This window comes from Alligator sinensis, unplaced genomic scaffold (genome assembly GCF_000455745.1).
Source record: "Alligator sinensis unplaced genomic scaffold, ASM45574v1 scaffold1345_2, whole genome shotgun sequence".
Lineage (NCBI taxonomy): Eukaryota > Metazoa > Chordata > Crocodylia > Alligatoridae > Alligator > Alligator sinensis.
Window position 1 is genome coordinate 33,350 of NW_005843353.1, and position 6,789 is coordinate 40,138.

Below are 6,789 nucleotides of genomic sequence, written 5' to 3' on the forward strand. Positions count from 1 at the left end.
ATCAGATTTCAGTGTATGATGCTTTGATTCCCTTTTTTTAGCATAAACAATTTAAGTGCATCTTCTCCTATTTTACAGCATGTAATCTGTGAATGACAACTACATTTGTGGGGGTGTTGATATTCAACTAAACCTGTACTTGATTTATGAGTTAATATGAATGTCAAAATGGAAATTTCCATCATTTGAATTTATTTTGGATTTTTGCTAAAAAAAAATACTGATTTATTATCCTTCAGCTTGTTCATATATTTACAACCTAGGAGCCACTTCCTTTTAAGGTTCAGTTGAAGAAATGTATGTTGTAATTAGGCAAAATTATTGATGATTTTGTTCCTCTCTCTCTGCTGTGTTTCCTTACTCAAAATGACCCATAGTTTCCTCAGGTGCCAATGAGACTGAAGTCACCCAATAGGGTAAAATTGTTGCTGCACTTAGTAAAGATATCTGTGTTACTTAACAGTTGGGATTGGGATAGTGAGTTCCCATCGTAAAAATGTTGAGTCCTTCCCGTTCTTTTCAAAGGCACTGAAACCACTGAAGCCTTCACGGTCACTCTAGCTGTGAACTTGCCAACAGTAGCATAGTCAAGGGGGTACTGGCACGACTAGAGCTGCAGCCCGGGATGCTGCCTTTGTGAAGGGTGCAAATGTAACCCTGCTAATATAGGTGGTTGCTCATGTGATCTACTGTAAGTATTTTAAAATTTGCATCTCCTCATTTGGTGTGCAGGCTCAAAGGGTATTTATACACGTTCGGGGGGAAGGGAGTGCAATTTAATTAGAGCAGCTGAAAGAGCACTTTAATTAAAGTGCCTGAAGCATCATGTGTAGCAATGTCCTCACCAGTGGCAATGCGTAGGGGGTGCACGGGGTGCATGTGCACCCCCTGAGAGTGCTGGTGTACCCCCTGACAGGCCATACTCCCCACTTCGGCAATGGGAAGGGGGCCCAGGCAGGAGCGCCGGTGCCCTCCCTGTGAGTGCCAGCCAGGGAGTGGGAGTGCCAGATGTAGTGCTGAGGCCACTTCCAGGAGTTCAGCAGCTACTTCCCAGTTGGTGAGTTTTGCTGCAGGGGGACTGTCCCCAAATTGGTGAGATTGGCCTTAGGCTGACCTCCCCCTTGTCACTAACTGGTCACTGGGGGGGGGGGGGGTACATGCCCCCCCTGACTAAAGTGGCACCAATTGCCCATGGTCCTCACACTGAAAAATGTGGGTAGGGACACTTTAACTAAAGCTTGTCAAATATTAAAGTGCCCCAACCACCGTTTTTTGGTGCAGGAACACAGATACACTTGATGCTGATGTCTGCTGGTGTACAGTAATTACCACACCGCAACAGACTTGATTAACTGAGTCTGCTCTGGTGTGCTAGGGTTGCAATGGATATCTGTAAGTGGCATCCTCAGAACCCCTGGAAGTTTAATATTTAAGGTGTTTAATATGTAGGTTTTCAATACTTTAAAGTGTCAACTATCTTAAAATGTTTAATAATTGAGGATATTTAATATTTTGGAGAGTTTAACATTTGGGGTAACTCATATTTAAGGTATTTATTGTTTTGAGGGTTTGATATTTGGGGTGTTGTTTAATATTTGCAGATGATACCAAGCTGGGGGGAGTTGTAGATACACTGGAGGGTAGGCCTGGATTCAGAGTGACCGAGACAAGTTGGAGGATTGGGCCAAAAGAAATCCCATGAAGTCCAACAAGGACAAGTGCAGAGTCCTGCACTTAGGATGGAGCAATCCCATGCACTGGTACAGGCTAGGGACTGACTGGCTGGGCAGCAGCTCTACAGAAAAGGACCTGGGAGTCACAGTGGACAATAAGCTGAATATGAGCCAGCAATGTGCCCTTCTTGCAAAGAAGGCTAATGGCATCCTGGACTGCACTGGTAGGTGTGTTGCCAGCAGATTGGGGGAAGTGATTATTCTCTATTCAGCACTGGTGAGACCACATCTGGAGTACTGTGTCCAATTTTGGGCTGCCACTACAGAAAGAATGTGGCTACATTGGGGAGAGTCCAGCTGTGGGCAACAAAAATGGTTCAGGGGATGGGGGACATGACTTCTGAGGAGAGGCTGAGGGAACTGGGCTTATTTACTTTAGAGAAGAGGAGACTGAGAGGGGACTTAATAGCAGCCTTCAACTATTTGAATAGGGGTTTTGAAAGAGGGTGGAGCTGGACTGTTCTCGGTGGTGGCAGATGACAGAACAAGGAGCAATGGGCTCATGCTGCAGCAAGGGAAGTTTAGGTTAAATATTAGAAATAATTTTCTCACCAGGCGTGTAGTAAAATGCTGGAACCGGTTACCCCAGGAGGTGGGGGAAGCTCCATCCTGGGAGGTTTTCAAAACCCAGCTAGACAAAACTTAGTTTCAGATGATCTAGCTGGGGCTGGTCCTGCTCTGAGCAGGGGGTTGGATTAGATGTGACCTCCTGAGGTCCCTTCCAACCCTCATTTCTATGATTCTATATTTGAGGTACTGTTTAATAGTTGGGGTGCTTTATAGTTGCTGTGTTTGCTAAGATGTACTTATTTTAGTATGCATTTAACCATCTTTTATATTCAGTTTGGTATGCAGACAGATGCCAGTAGGGAAGTTGTTCTTTCAGGACTCCAAGTAAAAAAGGATTTGTGTAGGATTGAGCCAACCTGTGCCCCGCTGCAGATTTGGACCTCTCCCCACCAGGGCCTGGCCGAAGGGTTACATTTTGGGGGCTCATCCAGGATCTACAGGGTTAGTACCCCTTGCAAACAACTGGGTAATAGTTACTGAGCTGCTGAGGGAGATGTTATAAATGGGGCACTACATGTACCAGAGGAATGAGGTGAAGGGGTACATGTAGACCCCCCTGGAGAAGGCTCTGTTGGTTACAAGCATATCAGAGCATATACTAGAGCCGCGTGCAGACTGTCTCCAGCTATTTAAGGCACTTCAAGGTGCATGAATTCAGGTTTAGGAGCAAGGGAAATGATTTTTCTGTCCTCTGTGAGCAGTTAGCTGTCTGTTAGCTGGTGGTGGAGTCCTCAAAGAGTTCCCAAGGAGTGGAGGATGGGATATGGACCCAAACTGCTTTCAGCAGCTACCCGTCATCCTGCTCCTACTTAGGACATGGCATTCTTAAAAAGACTATCAGAGCTTTTGCAAAAGGAGGGGAAAACCCTTGAGGATATGCCAGGGTTGCTGGTCTCTCTGCCACCCTGAGCTCCCCCGAAGTGTGAGACACGGGTCTGGGGCAGGCCTTAAAAGAAATGGTGTAACCCCACCCTGAGATGATCCTTTATAGGAAGCTACGAGTGTTTTCTGGGGGCTCACCTTCCAAACCTGGGGAAGAGACTTTCGAGTCCTGGCTTGCCTGCGCCTTTGAAATGTTACAGCAGTGGCAGTGCCAGGAGAAGAGAAGTGGAAGCGCTTCATAGACAGTGCCCAATGTTCAATGTGGTCCGGACTTTAAAATACAGCAATCCCAGAGCCTCTGCCAGAGATCATTTAGATGGGCTGGATGATGTGTTTGCGGTGCAGAAGACGCAGAGGACTTGTACTTTCAATTCTGAAATGCTGATCTAGCTACAGGGGAGAAGATCTCAGCCGATGCTGAGAAATTGTAGACCATTCCCATATCAGGCAAAGATTGAGGGGGCTCTATAATGAGCTGTTAGTCCATCTTAGATTTGCAGAACAATGGGAAAATATCCCTCGGTTCAGCTGATCAAGGAGATTTGGGAGGACGCTAGAAGAGCATGAGGAAAGTGTTAGACAGGCTGGAAGCCTATGGACTAAAAATCAGCAAATGACAATATAAAGCTGATACAAATGATAAAACAGCCACGACGGCACGAGCAGCTGAGTACGTGGCTGCAGTCAGCACCTTGGCAGCTCCTTCTTCCCTGGGCATCATATGTCTGCGCAGGACACAGAGGTGCCTGGCTACGCCTCTGCTTGCCAGTGCATGTCAAATGGCTCAAACCCAGTAGGAAACATGTGGGATTCTTGCATAGCTTCCCCCAAATGCACAGATTATCATGGCTTTTCACTTTTGAACTTGTGTGAGGCTGTTTTCTCATAGTGTGAATTAAATAAGAAGGTAAAATCATGAGGAACTTCACGGATCTCTCCCTCCACTTCTCCAAAGGGTTTGACAATTGGATCTTCAGATCCTTAGCACAGACGATTTTCATCTGTGTTCGAAAAGTCACTGAAAGCCCTCAGTCCCTACCCACAAGGACATCCGATTCATGAGCATGACATTTATAATTGATATAAATTGACATGTATTAAATTGGTATATACTATTGATCTGGAGAGATGCAGCTACCCAATTTTGAAAAGGTGGCTAGACCGGTGGCTCTTGAACTTTTTAGGCTCGAGACACGCCTCGTTAGGCTCCAGCTCTCCCCTCAAAATGCCAGTTTTTAGTTTACCCTTATTTTTTTTTTTGACTACAGAAAAATGGCAGAGCAATTCTTTTGCTGGAGAAAACTTAGAAAGACCAGAACAGGACAGCGTGGCTTTGATGCTATGAATTGCTATTTGAACTCTCTGGGTTTATCTTGTGAATGCTGGTTGCACACCTAGCAGTGCTAACTTCGTGTGGCACCCCACAGCACCCTTGAAAGGATCATGAGGCACCCCAGGGTGCCACAGCAGCCAGGTTGAGAATCATTGAGCTACACCATAGCTAAAGTATACAATCTACACCTGCAGATCTTTGCCCAAAAGCAAACTCTTTTAATCCCAGTTACATCACTTTCTACCCACCTGGCAGAGCCGTTTTATAGGGATTTTTTCCCAGCATACCTTTCTACAATTAAACCTTTAAATCTGGCAGAGCAAAGCAGCTGCAGCCCTACAAGATCCATTTTGAAATCAGCTGCTTGTTGTGTCTCCCTGTTGTCCAGCATGTGAATATTCAGGTTGCTCTTCTTTTTTCTTGTGTTTGAGAAGGACAGCACATTCCCACAGTAGTTCAATATGTGTAAATGGAAAAATAATAATAATTAAAAAAAAAAATTGTGGATGTACAAAAGCTGATGTGTTACTTAAGGTTCAGTCTGGTTCCTTGATGACTTCACCAACAGCTGTGCTTGCTTATCTGAGGGCAGTGTGTGGTTCTTCATTTATTGGCTGTATTTCAAGCATGTGAACACATTTAATGTTTCACCATGTTCGTTAGGGAAGAGTATTCATTTCTCAAAATGCTAGGAGAAGAGGGATTTTTTTTTTTTTTAAAGAAGAAAAAAAGCTGTTCTTATGGAAATGAAGCCATAGTAGTAACCCATTATTAGTGGCAGCAAGAACTGGACTTGTGTGCCGAGGCTGGGAGAGTGCAGTATGTCTCCCAGTCTCCAAATGAGGAATTGAAAATTTGAAAATGTTTAACTCGGTCAGAATGAAAGAAAAAGCCAAGCAGGGAGAGGTGGGATGAAGTATGTTGCCAAAGGGAAATGGAGAAGAAATGAGAAGATCAAGGGGTCAATAAGAAGCAGCGCTGCATAGTACATCCAAAGTAGTACCGTTTTCCTGCTTCACAAGTTTTGTCATCTTCTGTCTTCACAAGGCCACCCAGCATCCCAAAGGGCATCCTGGGAAGTTTTTTTAAATTTTCCTGGTTGTCCATATGCTTTCTCTAGGGCAACATGTCCTGAATCCTGTGCATTCACACCCCAAGTCAGATACTCTCATGGCCGCCTACTTCAGCTGCTGCCACTTATCCCCCTCACCAGGAGCAATCAGCAATGAGGGGACGTGACAACGGTGGTGGCAGAAATGGGGGGCTGAAGTATGCATAATTTGCATATGTCTCTCCAGGAAATGTTTGCATCCCCTCACCCCCCGGCAGGGGAATGCACCCCATAATTTGGGAAGAGTCACTTGATACAAGAGTGAGGAAACAATGAAAAGAATGCTTCTCAGGGTGTTCACCTAAATGAATTTGGATTATTATTAAAGCACTGATCATTTGCCCTGTGTAACAGAGGACACAAAAATGAAAATGGTTCTGCCTTGATGCTTGTGCTCATTTCCATGAGCTTTTGCCCAGTTGAACTCTATGAACAGAAATGCTCCTAAAAAGCAAATCCGAAACACCAATGCAGAAATACTTCTTGTAGGTAACATTGTACCCGTGTATAAGAGCCCACCGGCGGCCAGTGGCTTCTTCTGGAATCAAGATGTTTCTTTAGGCCTAAAATGAAGCCAGAGAATATCACCCCGAGACCAATTTTCAAGCTGTATAAGCAGTTGCAATATTCAAAATTCACACGCTGTTGGTTAATTAACCAAGTGATCCACTTAGAAAACACAAAGCCTACCAGGTGACTTGTATAAATACCAGCTGCAGCGTTTACTTTGAAGGCTGAGCAGTGATTATTCTCCCTGAACTCTATGTGAGCTATTCATTAGTTCGCAGGTTATTTCCAATCATGAATGCAATTGAGAATGTTGTGTTTGGCTCATTTTCACAAGTAGAAAAAACCCCCAAAAACTGAAAACCAACTGTCCAGTCCAAATGAACTCAGCACTATCAATTTCTTGTAATGCTTGGGGCTACTGTCCCTTTCCATGCAAAGCTTTTGGCTCATGGCTTCTTTTTTAACTGGTCTATTTAATTTGTTGCAAACTATAAGAACTTGGAAGAACATTTTTTAAAATAGGCTGACAAAGGAATTCAAGTTGCTCCATTTCTGGCAACTAGTTATGCAGCAACATTTAGTAAATGTATGTGCACCAGCTGCAGCACTCCAGTGTGTTTCTTGAGAATCATGCTCTTTACATCCTGCTG